Below are 18,718 nucleotides of genomic sequence, written 5' to 3' on the forward strand. Positions count from 1 at the left end.
CAATTCATTTGAAATATATGTTCACCGAAATCATATTAATTCAGTCGACTACCTTGCAATTATTTTTTATCATTAGAGTGCAATGGTATCGTGGGCTCACTGAATATTTGTTTTTTTTTATATTAAAATTATTAAAAAATTGTTTGCTTATTTTACTTTATTTCTTTTGACGATTTACGTCGTCTAACTTATATAATTATTTGAAGGCTAATTTTTCCATTAACCTTCCCTGTTTGCTCGCGCAAAACTTTCGACGGCTCTGTATTAAGACTTGCTGATTACAATTTTCCAGTACATAATCCTTATACTCTTCCTCAATACATCTTCTACCCACATTGCCTATATATTCAAGCATTTCTCAATTATATTATTTGTGCATGTAAATAAAGCTTATAATACTAAGAAATATCCAGATTATTCTGTATTTTCTGCGTAAACATGAAATTCACGTACTTTTAAAATATATTAGAATCGCATTTGATAGCTTTATTCTAAAATAAATGCCATTATTTTCAGCCTAAATCAACTTATAATTTTAAAGGCGTTTTCTATTTTTGCATCATTTAATGTTTTGAATGAATAATTTTTACCAATCTATAAATTCTTGTTGTATATGGAGACTAAAAGGCTCAATATAGACCTGTTGGTGAATATTTGCCATATAACTATTATTTTATTTGATTTCATCTTCAGCTATACAAGATGGTTCGAATATAATCGATGTTTGGTTTTAATCTTAATAGGATATAATATGGAGCCGTATATATTTTTTGCAACAAATTTATCTGACTTAGAATATAAAAGAACACAAACACCAACACATTTGCCTAAAGAAAAACAATATGAACCGCTCAATACATATCCTACAATACCACCTTCACAATTAAAAATCATAGCCATCATTTAGACTGATCCTTTTTCAACTTCAAAATAAGTTATCTTTAGATCAGGATTCGAATAAAAACTTTCGGGCAGAAAAAAACGGATTTTCATTTCCATTTTTTCGCAGTTTATTTTTTTACCATTCGGTTTTCTATCATTTTTATTCTTTACTCTGCCAAATACCTTTTGCTCATATTCTTTGTAAAGATTGAATTTAGGTAAATTGTAAGGATACATAATTTATCTATTCTCAGTACCAATTCTGAGCATTTCATTTATAGAAACTCTAATTTTTCCTTTATTGAAAATTAACAGCCATAAAGCATTATACTGTTGCTCATAGTAAATATTCTACCTTAAAATGCTGTTTACTCTTTTTACAAATACGAGCGAGACTGTAAAATTGTATTTTTCATTTCCTTCGGATTTAAAAACATTTATGCTTGTGTTTGTCACATCTTTAAAATAATGTGATGAATTTCCATCATTTATGATTGATTCTAGCATAGATTAATAAACGATTCCTGAAAATCCATCCCTTTTAAATACCTGTATATTCGAAACATCTTGACCGTGTATTAAAGATATCGAATGCCCTAACTTTGTTGCAAGCTAAATTTTTTGAAAATCAATCACTTTTAATAATTTGTATATTTATTATAATCAAATAATTATGGGTCGATATAATATCACACATAATGACTGCATCTTTGCAATTTAATTTTACACATATTATGATTTAAGACTAAACTGCCTTCATCGAGACTTTCATCTATATCTAAATCGATTTCTAACTCATTGTGCTTGTATTTTACATCTAAATTTATATGAAATAGCAGAGCTATTTTAATATTCAATTCTTCTAAATCTTTTTGATATTTAAGATTTTTTATACTTTCATTTTTTTTATACACTTTTATGGATTTATGCTTTCATCAGTAGCATATCCTCTTTCTTTTCCTTTATAAATAAACTTGTCACTTTTTTCTCTTCTATTTAAGGGTAAGTTATGGCCAAAAATATGAATCATCTCAAATCTTTTGGTAAACCATACATGTGTTTTTAGATTTCCTGTTTTTTGGATTTAAATATCAAATAATTTGTGTATTTAGTCTTTTTATAACAATTTCTTGATCTACTGCGTTTATGAAATGGTAATCTTTGGAATAACATGCTTTTTTTGTTAATGTGTGTATTTTTGCTTCTAGACCTTGTATTTCTGCTGCTCTTGCATCTACAAATCCTTTGGATTTGTTTCATCTTGTTCGACCATGGAATCTCAAAATTAATTAATTAAAATCATATTTAAATTATTAAATTTGGGCTAACACTTGTTTTTAATCGCTTTAAAATGAATTAGAACGTATTTTTATGCATGGTTCTATTTAAAATTATTATAAATTTAATTTCAAAGTTTTATTACCACATCATATTTTTGTTTATCTAGAGTTGATTTTTAAAATAGGAATAATTCTTAATCTCAAATATGCATATGCATTAATAGAAGGAAAAGATGAATATAAATATCTCGGGATACTGGAAGATTCCAAAATGAGAACTAAACTCGAAACGATGGATAAAATTAGAAAAGAAATGCTAGAAAGAGTTAACAGAAAAGCAAAACAAAATTAAATGGTAAAAATATAATTTAAGTGATAAATAAATATGCAATATCTATGATAAACTACTACATGGGTTTATTAAAGCTACAACCAGATGACTTTAGAAAGCTAGGCTATGAAATCAGGCGGATACTAATAGAAACTGGAATACACTTGCAACCATCTAATAAAGAAAGATTGTATTTCAAGAGAAATGAACTAGGAAGTGGATTGGAAAATATAGAGTTATAATCCAAAAGAATACTCTACCAAATATATAAAACTCTGAGCCAAGAAAGAGGACAATCAGCCAGAAAAGCTGCAATAAAATTTTTAAAAACGAAAATCCGACCCAGTTATCCGTAATTAATGAATTCCTCAAAAAAAATACTTCCCCCTTAACATAGATCTTTTGGCGCTTGAATTAAAACAAAAAGAGAGTTTATTGTTTAAAATACATCAAAAACTCTTCAATGTGCATAAAAATTCAACGCTTGAAATATTAGAATCTTCAAAGTGGCTACAATATGGAAATATCAGAATAAAAAAGGTTCTGTTTTTTCTGGATAGAAACATATTCTTTGAGAAATATCAAGATGTCCGCACTGTAACGACTCTTTTAAAACTGTCGACCACTTAGCAATCGGATGTAAAAAAATGCTTGGTCATGACTATACAAGAAGACATAACGAGATAGTAAGATGTCTTCACTTTATGTTGGCGAGAAAATATAATTTTAAAAATGAAGAAAATCCGCAGACACTCTGTACAAGAAATAATGGAAAACGAATTCTCGGAGATCAAAGTAGATACAAGAATTAAAACAGACATCAAGTTATCGAATTTCAAACCTGATATTTTTGCATATAAAAAAAAGAAGAACTGCATCACTCTGATCGAAATTGGCGTGACAAGTATTGACGATATAAACGTAGTTGAAAACGAAAATTGTGAAAATATGACCTACTAGAATCTGAGCTGTCATTAATATACAAGTGTAAGACAAAAATTATCTATATGTTATAACATGGGACCATAGGGACACGATATCATAAAAGGTACCTGAGGAACTAGATGTCACGAACCAGATTGAGGCATCTATATAAACCTTGGGATCGAGAAAAACCCTTGAAGTAATAGGTCACGAAAGAAGGTGGGGTATTGAAGAAGAATTTGAAGAGGAGAAGATAGCCGAAAGTATAAATACGCTGTGTGTACAGAGAATCAAGCAAGCTGTGTCTGAGAACAAAAACCAAAATGTCAACTCTAAATTTAACCCATAAATAAAAATAGATATAAATACTTTATTCGCAGTATAAAAAGACATATTATCAATTTTTTGGTTATAAAAGAATGGCTGAAAAGGCATTTTTTTTAATTCAAGCTATATTTTAAAAAATATCCGATGATTAAAAATAAACCAGGCTGGAAGAATGCAAAAAGAGCTATCTTTTGTGTTTTAGCAACATGAAGTTAAATAAGGTGTCACATAATAGACCAAATTAATTGTAGCGCTTCTGAAATATCTGGGTTTTACAAAAGATCTGGCTATCATAATGAAATCTTCCTGTATTTAATATTATTACCCGCATCTTTATCATATGATACTATTATATCTAAGATTAAATTTTATTTTCTAACTTATTTTATCATAAAAAAATTATAGTTTCAATCTTATTATGTCATTTAAATTGTGTCTCGAATTTATTTTTTCTTGTCCTACTTAAAAGGCAACAAAATAATATAATTACAAATTGTATTCAGAAAAATAAAGTATTTCTTATTGGTAAATTTAATTTAATCGTAAAAACGTTATTTTTGATCTTTTATGATGATACAAAATGACAAGCTAAATAATTTTTACGAATACAGAATTTCAAATTTTGAAAAGAATGATTCAATTTAAATCTGTAAGTAAATTATAATAATATATAGATCTTCCTATATTTAAAAACCATGATACATCTTCGATCCTTCATTAAAATTATAGAAATAATTAGCTTAGGGTGATAAGTTGCCTCTCTAAAATCAACAATACCTATTTTTTGCTTAAAAAATATACCCTTCTTGCCCCTCTATATTGATTACACGGCATCGTATCTAATGCTAATATTTTCAACAGCATTTTTAATACAAAATAAAAATGGTTTATTTAATTTTCTTGTGGTCATAAGGTATATGTAATCCTCTTTTTTTTACAAAAAGAACCATTAAATTACTTCTCTCTATCCGCTATTTGAGGGACTAAGCTATCATAATACGATCTAATTTGGATTATAAGAAGAAAGAAACTTTTAGCCTTCGTTAAACTAAATATATAAAATTTATTTAATCTGCTATAAACAGAAGCAATGTCAACTGCTTTAAGATATTTTCTCATTATTGCTATAATGAAGTATTTTTATAAAGATCATTGCTAGTTCATATTTTAATAAATTTGAAACATATTTTCAATCAGCATTTAAACAGTTTTTTGGATTCTTAGATCGATTTTATTATGCTTTATTTTTTTAAAAAAATCAAAGATGATAATACTGCTGTGAGTATCTATTATATGATGAATTTGTGTCAAAAAATATAAATTCGTAGACTTTTCAGCTATTTTAGATCTGTTTGTGCTACACAATTATAAAAAATTATCATTATTTTGCATTATAAAGGGGTGATATGGTTGAGTGGTTTACAGTCAGCGCTCTATGAGTGGTTGCGGGTTCCAATTTTACCCACCTTACTAATTTTCATACGAATTTTTCTAAATAAAAATACCTATAGTATGCGGTTAGAGAAAAACCAAAAAAAACTATATGAAGCATTGACAAACCATGTGAAATATGACGTTGCTGTGTAAGCCGTTGAACTGTGTTTTTAGTATGGGAAAAGATCCCACACCGTTCAGAAAGAATATAAGTAATTTTAGAGTGTGTTTGTGGCTTATATAACATTGCGAAGAACAGTAGGTAGAATCACATTACCTCTACATAATGACTAACGCCTATGAGAAAGGGCCTAATTCACAGTGATTACGGGTGACAAGAAGTGCAGAGGTATTTCCAGAGAGACGCATCAGTTAATCAATAGTTTCTATTAGTATAATGCGAACTTCCTAAAAATCAATAGAAATAAAACATAAATAATTAAAGTAAATTCGTTTAGATTTAAATTTTATGTAATATAAATAAATAATTTTTACGATATAAATTCTTGGGCTAATTAATTGTGTCTTTTTATTGTTTCTGCGCTTTATTTCTGCTTAAAATCCATCCTTTTATATCAAGTGCCTGATCATGCAAATTAAAGAAATATTCGATTATCTATTTGGCGACAACTATGGATCTATTCTAAAAAATTTTGGATTTTGAATCACTGAAATTTGTTTAAGTGTTGTTTTTTTTTCCTATGATTTACTTTGATGGATTCTTATACATGAAATTCTCATTTTTTCACTTTTTATCATTTACAGTTATAATTCTCAAGCTTTTTTTTGGATTTATTCATCGATAAAAAGATGTTTGTTATAGTTATCATCCTTTTCTCTTTTTTAGAAGCGTGATAAACCTTTTTCGGTTATTAAATTCCTAAATAAAATCTAAGGAAAACATATATTTTTGATAATCTAGGTATTTACAAATGTTAAGGCTTAAAAAGTTGTGCACTTAATTATTTTAAAAATATTGAGATAGATGCAAGAAGATTGTATCATCTAAAGGCTAAAATTTGATTTCATAAAGGAATTTTTATGTAAAGATCTGTAAAAAAAGTCTAACATAAAAGTAAAATAATCACATATAGCAAGACTTATTTCAATGATTAGAGTGTTCTAAATACGTAATAGTTCAAAAACAATATTCGTAGACAATATATAATATAGTACCCTATGAAATATAATGGGTATTTTTTATGATAAGATCGCTCAAAAAATAATTAGGTACGTCGTGTGAAACCTTTGTGGACCTATGAATATGAAGGGTACTTTTTGCACGCTAAATTGCATTTAAAAAGATTCCGTATATAATAAATAACTATATTGCCTCTTAGAAGATTAAAATAATGTTTTACATGCTAAATAGTTTAAAATAAAATTTCCACTAAAGATGTAACACCCTCAAAAGAGTTATATGATTATAAACAAGGCAAAGCGTAGTTATTTTGTCTGTTCTTTGTATAAAAATTAAAAAAAATGTTTTACTATTATATTTTTATTCCCTCATTAATTTATGCTTATTAGGAAGATTATATCTATAAAAATTTTAATTATCTAAATCGTAAATTGTTGAGAAATATTATTGTGTAAGTCGAAAATTTTATAAAATCTTATGTTGTGGCGCATACTTTAAAACACATAATTTTGTAAATTTTTGAAATTCAAAAAATTATAGATATCATATTATCATGTGTCTTAAAATACCTTTAATTATAATATCGTATATCTTTAAAAATCTTATTTATGCCGATCTTAAATTTTTAAAAATCTTAATTATGTCGAATGTAATACTTTAGGATGGGAAAACCTATAAGTTACGAATAAATTTAAGAATTTTTAATCAAGATTAATTATCTTTGTTAATATTTAATTAAAAAGATTGTATAACTTCTTTTCATTGATAAAAAGTTTAGAAACACGAACAATATCAGAAACCTCAACGTTTCTATTTGTTTTCAATGCCCTTACGTTTGAAATAGTCAGCAAGTTCAAAGCATACCTCAAATCATATTCCATAGAGATGGAAGCAAGAGAATCAACGATTTTATCATCAATAAAAATAGATTCCTCTTTAGCCCTAATTTTGATTATTTCTTTTATTTCATCAATACTATATTCCTCTGTTTTTATTATCAAAAGACGATCAATGAAATCTTTAGGCATTCCAAACCAAGAATCTTCCAAAGTTCCTTTAACACGAACTATTTCCTTATTTGAGGCCATTAAAATAGTAGGACAAAAATTTTGTTCGGTTGCTTTATTAAGGAATGAAAAGCATTCCAGATCCAAAAGATCAGCATCATCTATAAATAAAGCACCTACGTTATATTCAGCCTTTCCTTCCATAACCCATTCTTCAATTTTTTTATTGACTTGATCTCTTACCTCAGAACTTATTTCTGAAGCATCACCAGAAAATATTTTTATATGGCCTTGTGGATTGCAATTCAAAAGATCCATTTCGTGAAGTGTGATTTCATTGTTCTCTACTTTGTTCTTTCGAATTTCTCCTTCGGGGCATGAAATGAATTTAGCATCTGGTCCAAGAGCGTCATATTCATGTGATCTTACAAAAGACTTTCCAATTTTATAAATCTTTCCAGTATCTGTATAAATTTGTACAACATCCCCAATTGATACCTTTTCAATCCTTAGCTCATCTTGCATCTTTTTTCCAAGACTAAATTCACCTTCCATATCCATAGTCTTTAAAACAATTTTGTTCTCTTTTAAATCTATTACTTCTCCTTCTAAAATACTTATTTCTTCCTTTATTGAAACTGAAAGTGATTGTCTTATTGCTCGGGTCAATGACTCGGATTTTGAAATATTGTGACTAAACATTTCTGATGGTGTTGTGAAGTTTGAAGGTGATATTCCTTTTAGAAATCCTGTGGCTAGAGCTGTTTTTCCAGATCCTGGCTTTCCAGATAAAAGAATTATACGACTTTCGTTATTGCGAATCACTAAACGTTGTACTAAGTTTAGTGCTTTTCTTGCTTTTAGTTGACCGAAAATACCGCAATCACTTGTTGTTTGATTATCTTCTGTTGATATTCCAAGGCCTTTAACATGAGAATGCAGAGATACTCTCAATGGCTCTTCTTTTCTAATTTGGTCAACCATTAGGGGATCTAACAATATTCAGAATATAATTATCCATCACTTGATATCACACGAAATAATAAAAAGACCCCTAAATTATAAATGATAAAGACAACTATTTTGGCAGATAGAATCTTTATAGAATAGAAATTCTATATTTAAAATATTATAATTTTATTTTTGTTAATATAAATATCACAGTTTAGGTATAAGTTTAATACAATAAGTAATAATAACATCTAAAATAAGTCATGCACCATTACATGGAATAGTGTGTAAAAAATAACATAATGTGTATCTAAGGAGTTAGGAATGCTAGTTTAAGCAGAATCATGCGCTAAAAACAATATGTTGAATAATTTTAAACCAATAAGTCTAGAAATAAGAAGGAGGATTATGAAATATTGTAAAGATGACAAGATCGAAAAGGTATAACCTAAATCTATTCCATAGAACATCCAGAATTTTTGCCTGAAAACTATAAAAAGTTAAAAATCGAATTAAACCATAAATACACAAAAAATTAAATGAGGAAAGGGCATTTTCCAAACTTAAAAATACAGCTCATTTCTGAAAAAAAAATTCCGTTTAAATAACCTAAATGAGTAATAAAACCTCCAGCTCGCAAAAAGAACATAATATTTGTTTTATAATGCTTCATACTGTTTATTTTTTTTTCACATATTTAATTTGATTTATGTAGCCTCTAAATCTCCTCTATTTTCCTTTTTATCGTTGTTTTTGCATAAGTTTATTTGATGCATATATCCTCTAAATTCATTTATTTCAACAAACAGTTCGTCGTTGCGTAATGTGGTTCATGCCAATTAATAGATATTTTCCCTTTTGTTTACAGTTTATCGTTAGTTAAGATTGGTTGTTATTATTGCATAGAGGATATTGCTTCCACTGTTTTTATTTGGATCTGAGACCATATTATCCTATTATTATTTTTTATTTCAGAGAAAATCAAATTTCGTTTATTTTAGACAGTTCATCGGTGCTTAAATAACTGTTTTTATTGTTTCATCGATAAAATTTTTCCATTTTATTTTTATTTGATGCGTATGACATATTATGAAATAATCATATCATCACCCTCACAACTGTTTCCAGGTAAAAATTATTTTATAAAATTACATTAATAAGTTCAAGAATAATCTATTATTACTTTTTTGCCTAATAGCAATAAAATGATGAAATTTATGTAAATTCTGAATGATATTTTTAAAAAATTATACTTTGAACTGCTTTAAAACCGCTAAATATTTTACTATGGCATAGTTTCACTTCTTAATATAGACCATATTTGATTTTTTGTAATTCTTTATAAAATATTATTTTTTTCTATATATTTTGGCCTTTTTAAATAAAATTCTTGTTGTTACTAATATATACGAATATTACATATATGTATTTAATTATATATATTATTTCAAGGTTTTCTCGTCATTCGTGTATCAAAAACGCTTATATAATTTTTTTTCAACTAATAAAAAGCAATATGCCATTTAATATAAATTATATCATGCCACAAAAGACAAATTTCTTTTATTTCCTAAAAGTGTAAGCTTATTGGTACGTACGATTCATACGTTCGAAACACAATTAATCTCGATAACTTTATAATTTTATTCAATGAGTTAAAAAAAAATTATATCATGACGACAAACACGAACTTTTTTTTATTTTCTAAAAATGTACGCTTATTCGAATCAGATGCTTCATAATTCGAGAAGTCAGTTACTGTTGATAGATTTACAATTTTTCTTAAATGCATTATAACTTAAATTTTTTGATGCCGAAAAACATCTACTTTTTTTTCCTTCCTGTCGGCACGCTTATCGATAAATATGATTCATAGTTCAGACCTCTATTAATGTAAGTAACTACATAATTTTTTTAGTAAAAAAATAAATGCTCAGTGAAATAATATAAAGTTTTAAAAAATCATATATATGTATTCGAGGCGATTTTAATTATATATATCCCATAAAACTTGGAACTATAAAATAAATAACTTATAAAGGGGTTCTTTTTAATAGCATAAGGTCGAGTTTATGCAGGAAAAGGTGGTGTAGCTATAATTAATCGAGTTTTTCAAAAGATAGAAAAGATCTTATATTTTTTCATAAAATATAAAAAAAATATTTACCTAACTTTACCATGTTTTTAATGGGCATATATCGAGATATCAAAAATTGGACCCTAATTTATTCTATTATTCATACATTTTTATTTTCAAATATGAATAATTTCACAAATAATCTATTGATATATCAATAAATTTAGTTTACAAAAAAAATTACGAACTGAATTAGATACATTATGAGCCTTATAATTTAATATGTTTTTTACTTTTGACCTTAATTATAATTTTTGACCATAGGAGAAAACGATCATGAAATAATTAAATTAAAATTACACATACGCTTAAATCATACAAATTATAAACAAGTATGTTTTGTTTTGTTTATATTATGTTAAGACGGTCTAGAATTAAAATTTGAATGTTGATCTTTTTAATTATTATTGCAGTAAATTTAGTACATTTTTCAGAATAGGTAGTATTTTTTTGATGGTATTTGCGATTTATATGGTAATTTTAATTTTTTATAAACGTGTAAATATTTTAAATTAAAACCTATGGAAATATCAAATATTAATTTACATACAACTGTTATTTAATAGGAAGTTAAAATGACAAGATACTTATGTATATTTTCTAAAATATTAATTTAAATACAACTGTTATTTAATAGGAATTTAAAACGACAAGATACTTATGGATATTTTCTAAAATATTAATTTACATACAACTGTTATTTAATAGGAAGTTAAAACGACAAGATACTTATGGATATTTTCTAAAATATTAATTTACATACGACTGCTATTTAATATGAAGTGAAAACGACAATATACGTGTGAATATTTTCTGAATCATAAATTCCGGGAATTGTAAATATAAATTTCTATGCAGCTATAATTTAATATTAATTATAAAAATAATTGCGTATCAATATGAACTTATTTTTCTTTATTTTTAGACCTTAACAAATTTACTTTTTAAAATCTTACTCTTTTATAATTTTTTTAGCGCTCCACCTGTATTGGGCTACGGTAAAAATAATTATATTTTAATGCTTAACCACATTATTTATCATAAAATTTGTGTGTTATGAATTATATGAAGAAAATATAATTTTTTATGATAAAACGCAGCACTTCCAATTACTTAGTCCAAATTTCACAATTTTGTCTTTATCTAGATCGAAAGAATTGTTTACTCTCTGCAGAACTTTTGATAAAATAAGCAAATTACGACAATACAGAAAATATTCACAGGTATAGAGGCCCCAAAATTTTAATGGAAAAAAAGATATGTGTAATACTTGGCGGTGGAGGTCACACTTTTGAAATGTTACACATACTACAAAAATCGAATCTAATTTCCAAAGTATCATTTATAAAATCGACAAAAGACAAAGAATTTTACTCGTTTCCAATCAAAATAATTTATAGAACATCACCACCGACATATCCAAGAAGAAGGCTTAACATATTTACACTATTGATATCTATTTATGATGCACTTAAACTGGTGTTACACATTGAAAGACCAGCTTTTATTATGTGTAATGGACCTGGAATTTGTCTACCGATAACTATATTTTTAAAATTAGTTTATCGTACAAAGATCATTTATATAGAAAGTATTGCTAGATCACAAAATTTGAGCGTAACTGGAAAAATTATTGAATATTTTTGTGATTTTTTCTTTGTTCAAGATAGGAATCTTGTATGTAATGATAGAAAATTTCATAATTTCTTTTTTGAAGAATAAATTTTAATTTTTTTGTTTATTTTATTATGCTCTAGTTAGATTTTCTAATTATGTTATTATATAATAATAACGATCTCGCCTATTATTATTTAATAAAACAAATAAACAGGGCAAAAAATAGTGTAGTATATCATTTGGCTTTTCATATGTTGGTTATATCCTCAATTGAATTATATTCTTTATTTCTATATAAATAAACTCGAAATTATATAATATTTATAATTACGTCAAATAATGTGTATTTTTTCTAACCGGTGATTTCTTCTATTCCACCCCTCTTTTTATCAATACAAACTGAGAGCTGTAAAGTTTATGCAATTATATTCACTTTCACATCTAGACATAAAGACATAACATAAGTATATGAAAAAACGGCAATCTTATATTAGAGATCGGGTCTAATAATAGTATCTATAATGTTCCTATTGCAAAAATTATTTATATGATTTTCTAGATGATACTCTATTATCATGTAAAAAATATAAAATATGGTATAAATAATTAAAGCATTTTCCAGATTTTTTCAAAAAGAAGCATCAAAAACCCCTATTCTGAAAAATACAAGATGCTTGTGCTTTAAAACAATTTATCCATGCATTTATGTACCTTATACTTTATGATTTTTATGATGTTTTTAGAATTTATATAAAAAGAAATTTGGTGCCTACAAATAGATTTACTTTATGAGCAAAGATGTTGATACAATAAGTACTTTCTTCGATTACTCATTTATTACAACATCAATGTCTTTATTTATGATTATCGGGGATCGATATTTTTAAAATCTTTAAAAAAAAAATACATAGACGAAATAAATTATAAAAAAGTTGATGATAATTTGATGATAGCCATTTTCGGAATTTATCCTAAACGAACTGAAATACAATATAAAACAAGAAAGGTATTTGCTTATATCTTAATACAAAGCCAAATTTATTGTTTTCTTATTACAGATCGATATCCTTGTAGAATTTCTATTTTTTGTTGGGTATATCTGGCCAAAATACAGTCAAGCTTATTATCTTATCTTACATCAGCTAGAATCGGGTTGATTACATGTGTGAAAATAGCTATCTGCAAATTTTCGATATTTTTTTGCCTCTGAAAAATATCAAAAGAATTTCCGAATCATTAAGTTAATTTATTGAAATAGAAAACCGCCCGAATACTATTTATAAAGATTATAAAATTTTTCTTATAATATAAAACGAATTGAAAAAACTATCAATAAACTTCTGGTTCTGATATTTCCACTTTTTTACAATATCAAATTATTTAAGTCCATATTCGATTCTTCTTGAATCTAAGAATTATTAATATATTTCTAGCATGTTTATAGCCATATTTGAAAAAAAAGTGAAATGTTTTACTTTCAACAAAAAATGATAATTATTTCATCCTTATCTCGAGCAGTAGTTAATTTACCACACCTTATATATTATAATCGTTGTTTTATGATTTTTATTGATGAAAACCTTTCTTTACTTCTATATAGAATAAAGAAGCACACATTATATGTTTTCTTAAATGCAATATTTTTTTATGTACTTACTAAATATGTAAGTATAGTTTCTTATGTAGCTTATTTCATTTCTATTTAATGTGATTGATACTACGTAAAAAATACATATTGTGTCTCGTAACATCCCAATTATATATTCGAGGCAGTAAATTTTAACAGTTTTTTACATTTTATGGTTCATAAGAAACATTTCTATACAAATTTGACTTTTAACTGTGATATTCCTCCTTTTTAGCTTTACCAATACTAACAGTCACCTTGGCTCATGATTTATTATACAAATAATGTCCGTTAATTAACTGTGATATTCCTTCTTTTGAGCTTCACCAATATTCAGAGTCACCTTGGCTCATGGTTTATTATACAAATAATGGCCGTTAATTAACTGTGATATTCCTCCTTTGTAGCTTTACCAATATTTACAGTCACCTAGATTTATGTTTTACTGTTTCCTTTATCGTATGAATACTCAATGCATATAAGAAAACTATTTTTTACATACTTTTTTTCACTTATTAGTGTATGTATAGCGCCCAATCATTACCCGAATATATATTTAATGAACTATCTTAGCATTTTTGCAATATTTACTTCTTAAAACAACCTGGTAGTTATAAAGATATTTGTTTGTAACTTTATATATGTTTGTGATTCTTGAATGTATAGCAGACATTATCTAGGTTATTTTTTTGGACATTAACTTGACTTATTGTACGTTAAATATGATTTAACATCGTAACTACACATGAAAGTGTATATTCGAAGGCCTCATAACCCGTAAATGTTTTTAGGATAAATTTTTATTATTTTATGCCATTTGAATGGCTTGTTTTTCAAACTATTGGTGCATATACTTTTCATGGAACTACAATGAATCTTAAACTAAAATTAGACAATCTTATTTCTTTATATTTTTCGTTAATATAGATATCATTATATTAAAGTCTTGATATTTTTTTTGGTTTTTAAAAACAATACTGTTATGCTTGTGTTTAGAGGTAAATGTTCACTGGACTTTTAATCGAGCGATGTTAGATAATATCTAAACAACTATCGATTTCAGGAATTTTTTTTAAATATAAGATTATAAATTAATAAATTACTTATATTTAAGTGTTTTCAGTATTAAGATTTCATATTATACTTTCAGCGAATAAATGTTTTATTTTTTATATTGATATATAAAATTAAAAATAAATACAATTTTTGAAAAGTGTTTTCATTTACATTAACGTTTCACAGACGATGCCATACTTCTATACATTATGAGATGAAAACATACACAATTTTGTATGGGATGCACAATCAATAAAAGTCTATCGGAAAATATGATATGAATATTAGATTTTTTATTATTTTCAACTGTGTATATAGATGATTTTGATAATCTATATTACATATATAGTAATAAAAGATGATAATGTTTTGGTAGTTAGCGGATTTTCAGCCTAAAACATGTTAAGATTCAACCATTAGTGATATATCAAATCCTTATTAGTGGTATATTATGATAAAATACAAAATAATCGTATTATGTGATTAAATACAGAATAGAAACAATGTTTATATATATTTAATTTCATCTTATATTTTTATTTTCATTAGATGTACTTAAATTTATTAGAAAAATACGAAAAATATAATATTAAGGGGCTAAATTGATATAGAAAAAATACATACTTATGTTTAATTTATCTTTTATTTTTATCGTATCGCACAAATATTTAAATTTATCAGAAATAAACTCAAAATAAAAATATTTAATATACTCATTATTTATTTTCTTCGGTTTTTGGATCGACTTTTGTTTTTTTAGTCTTGTATTCTCGATCACCCGTCGTACAACCTTTCTTTCGACCGACCTTCAAAGTACGTGGATTTTCTTTGCGTTTTTTGGAATATTCTGTTTCCAAAGCTACAATTTTTGCGTCAATTTCCGCTTCTCTTTTATCTAATTCTTCATAAATTTTACTATAATCTATTTTATCACTATCCTTCGTATACTTCCCATGGGGTTTACAACTACGCTTTTTGCGTGTAACTTTATTTTTATAGATTCTATAGTATTTTAAAATTTTTTTATCAATCAGATCATCAATAATTTTACGTAATCTATCTTCATCGCTAACTTCACAACACAAGTGACTATCAATTATTTTTTTCATATTACCGCTATGTTTTTTATACAATTCTATTAAATCTAGCCTTTCTTCTTCTGATCCAATGTATTTTACTTTAAACTCTTCAATTAAATCAACTATACTTACTTTATTCTTCGTTAGTGATTTATATGCATTCACCACTTTTATATATAATTCATTGTTTCCCGATTTTCTGTCTGGATGGTATTTTAGCTGCAGATTTGTGAAATGTCTCTTTAATTCTTCTTTTGATATATCTTTATCGACTCCAAGAACTGTATATGGATCTTCTTCCATTGGGGTAAATGAAATTTCGACATTTATTGTGGCTATTTAAAATTTGACAAAGATTTTTTAAAAAGTCTAAAAATTAGCATTGCATTATTGTGTACTTTTATTAATGGATTAGAGATTAAATTTTATTTTTGGAAAAAGATATTGTTTCTCTGTGAATTTTTATAATAAACAGGATCATGGTTAAAATAATAATTTTGATCTAGATTGACTGATTAGAGTACATATCGAAACAACCCAAAAATTAAAAAACCATAAATATTTTCTTATTAATATTTCACATAAGATTAATCACTAAAATACCTATCTATTAATTTCTGATAACTATTCTTATATTTTTAAAGGAATTTTAGTTGTAACAATCACAAAAATACCTATATATTAATTTATGATAACTATATTTATATTTTTAAAGGAATTTTAGTTGTAACAATCACAAAAATACCTATATATTTATTTTTAAAACTTATACATAATTTTTATTCATTTTTCACATAAAAAAATCACTAAAACACTTATATATTAATTTTAATATTTATTCTTAATTTTTTTTTATATTTCACACGTATTTTAATCAAAAAACCACTAAAATACTTTATAATATTTTCTAACAATTAAAGTTAATTTTTTATTAATATTGCACAAAATATTAATCACTAAAATATTTATATCATTTATGATTTTATTCTTAATTTGCATTAAAGAAACTCGATCGTGTAAAACCAATATCAGGATAGGTGAGAATTTATTATGTCAAATATTCACGCATAATATAAATACAAAAATTTTATCGGCATATTCGTTTTAACGTTAAAAACCTTTTTTGTATTCTATTCTTATAATACACAATCTTATGTAAAAGGTTTATTTTTATGAATTTGCAATGCTGCTTTCGATTATATAACATAATATTTTTTCGTTAAACAGTTGGTATTTTATTCAATCTTTATAAATACATTAATTTTTTTCGTACCTATTAATTTATATGGAAAGCCATATTTTCAAAGAAAAATTTAGGTATTTATTTTTTTTTAGTTCACACATAAAAATTTTATTAGTACATATTAATTTATGTGAAAGGCCAGATTCATTAAAGTAAATATTTATTTATGTGAAAAGCCGGATTCATTAATTATGTATAAGTTATATTTTGGGGGCATATCGTATTTAGATTTATTATATAATTCAAAACAAAAAAATTATCAGATTAGCTTTAATCATTGTTGTCGATTATATTTTAATATTATAATAAGTTATAAAATACGCACTAATCGTACTTCTTTTAAATATTTGACATTAAAGTCTATTATATTTATTATTATAAAGATTTTATACCGATATTTTGAAGTCATATATTATAGATTTTATTTTTCCGCAATTGCTTATAGCCCATTTGGCTATTAACAGATTAATTAATATAAATCGCTGGATTTTTATAAACAAAAAAAAACCGATTTATTTTATATAGGGGATTTAATGGTCAAAGAATGTAAAACGACATTAATATTTAAGGATACTTCACATCACTCGTGAAATAACAGTTTATAATGTAGAAAAAACACATATGAGATAAGCTTGCGTGAAATATTTTTTTAGGTGATTATATATGTAAACGAACCTTAATTATTTGATTTTAGCAATTATCATAAAATAATACAATAATTCGGTATAAATCCGTATTTTAAAATAGTATCAAGGAATATATAAATTTTCAAGAAAAAAAATGAAAATACACATGATTTATTGAGGTAACAGCTGTTGTATAGAACCTAAATAGAGAATATATAAAATAGAAGATTATATTGAAAAATATGTGTTTTTTCTGAGCTAAAAAACATAAAATTATGCTTCAAGTAATGTGATGTCGATAGAAATAAAGTAAGTGAATCCCAAAACACATTCAAAAAAATATTTAACAAATGCGCATCGTTTTTACAGATAAATAGAGAGCCTAAATAATTATACTATGAACTTGGGCATTGAAACAAGTCGTATACAATAATTTGTTTTCAAAAGATGAAATACCAATCTAAACACCATCAATGTAAAAGAGAAAAAAAATAGAATTAAATTTTATATGCCGATTAAAATATGCCACTGATGCATTATCATTTAATTACATAAAAAATGGGATATTCATCGTTTTAATCAATGGGTTTTAGGGTGAATTCTTATAAAAATATGAACTTAATTATAATTTTCGATGAGTAATAAAGTGTCCATATTGTAAAGACATGAAAAAAATCGATCATCTGGCAAAGTGATGCAAAATAATATTAGAACATGATTAAACATGAAGACACAATGAAATTGTAAGATGTCTACATTTCCTTTATCAAGCCGCTACAACTTCGAAAATATCAGAACCTATTCATTACAAGAGATCTGCTAAAATGAAAATACAGAAATAAAGTTTGATAACAAAATAAACGGATATACCAATCAAACAAAATAGATCTGATACCTTCTTGTACATTAAAAAAAGAAAATATTAATGCGTTGATTGAAATAGTTATAACTAGCCTTGACAACTTTATTGAATTTGAGAATGAAAAATATATGAAGTATGACATCTTGGCGAAAAAATTTGATTTAATTTACAAATACAAATATAAAACACGAATA

This window comes from Rhyacophila brunnea, unplaced genomic scaffold (assembly GCF_057557595.1).
Source record: "Rhyacophila brunnea isolate RB1 unplaced genomic scaffold, BYU_Rbru_1.0 scaffold_28, whole genome shotgun sequence".
In the NCBI taxonomy this organism is placed as follows: domain Eukaryota; kingdom Metazoa; phylum Arthropoda; class Insecta; order Trichoptera; family Rhyacophilidae; genus Rhyacophila; species Rhyacophila brunnea.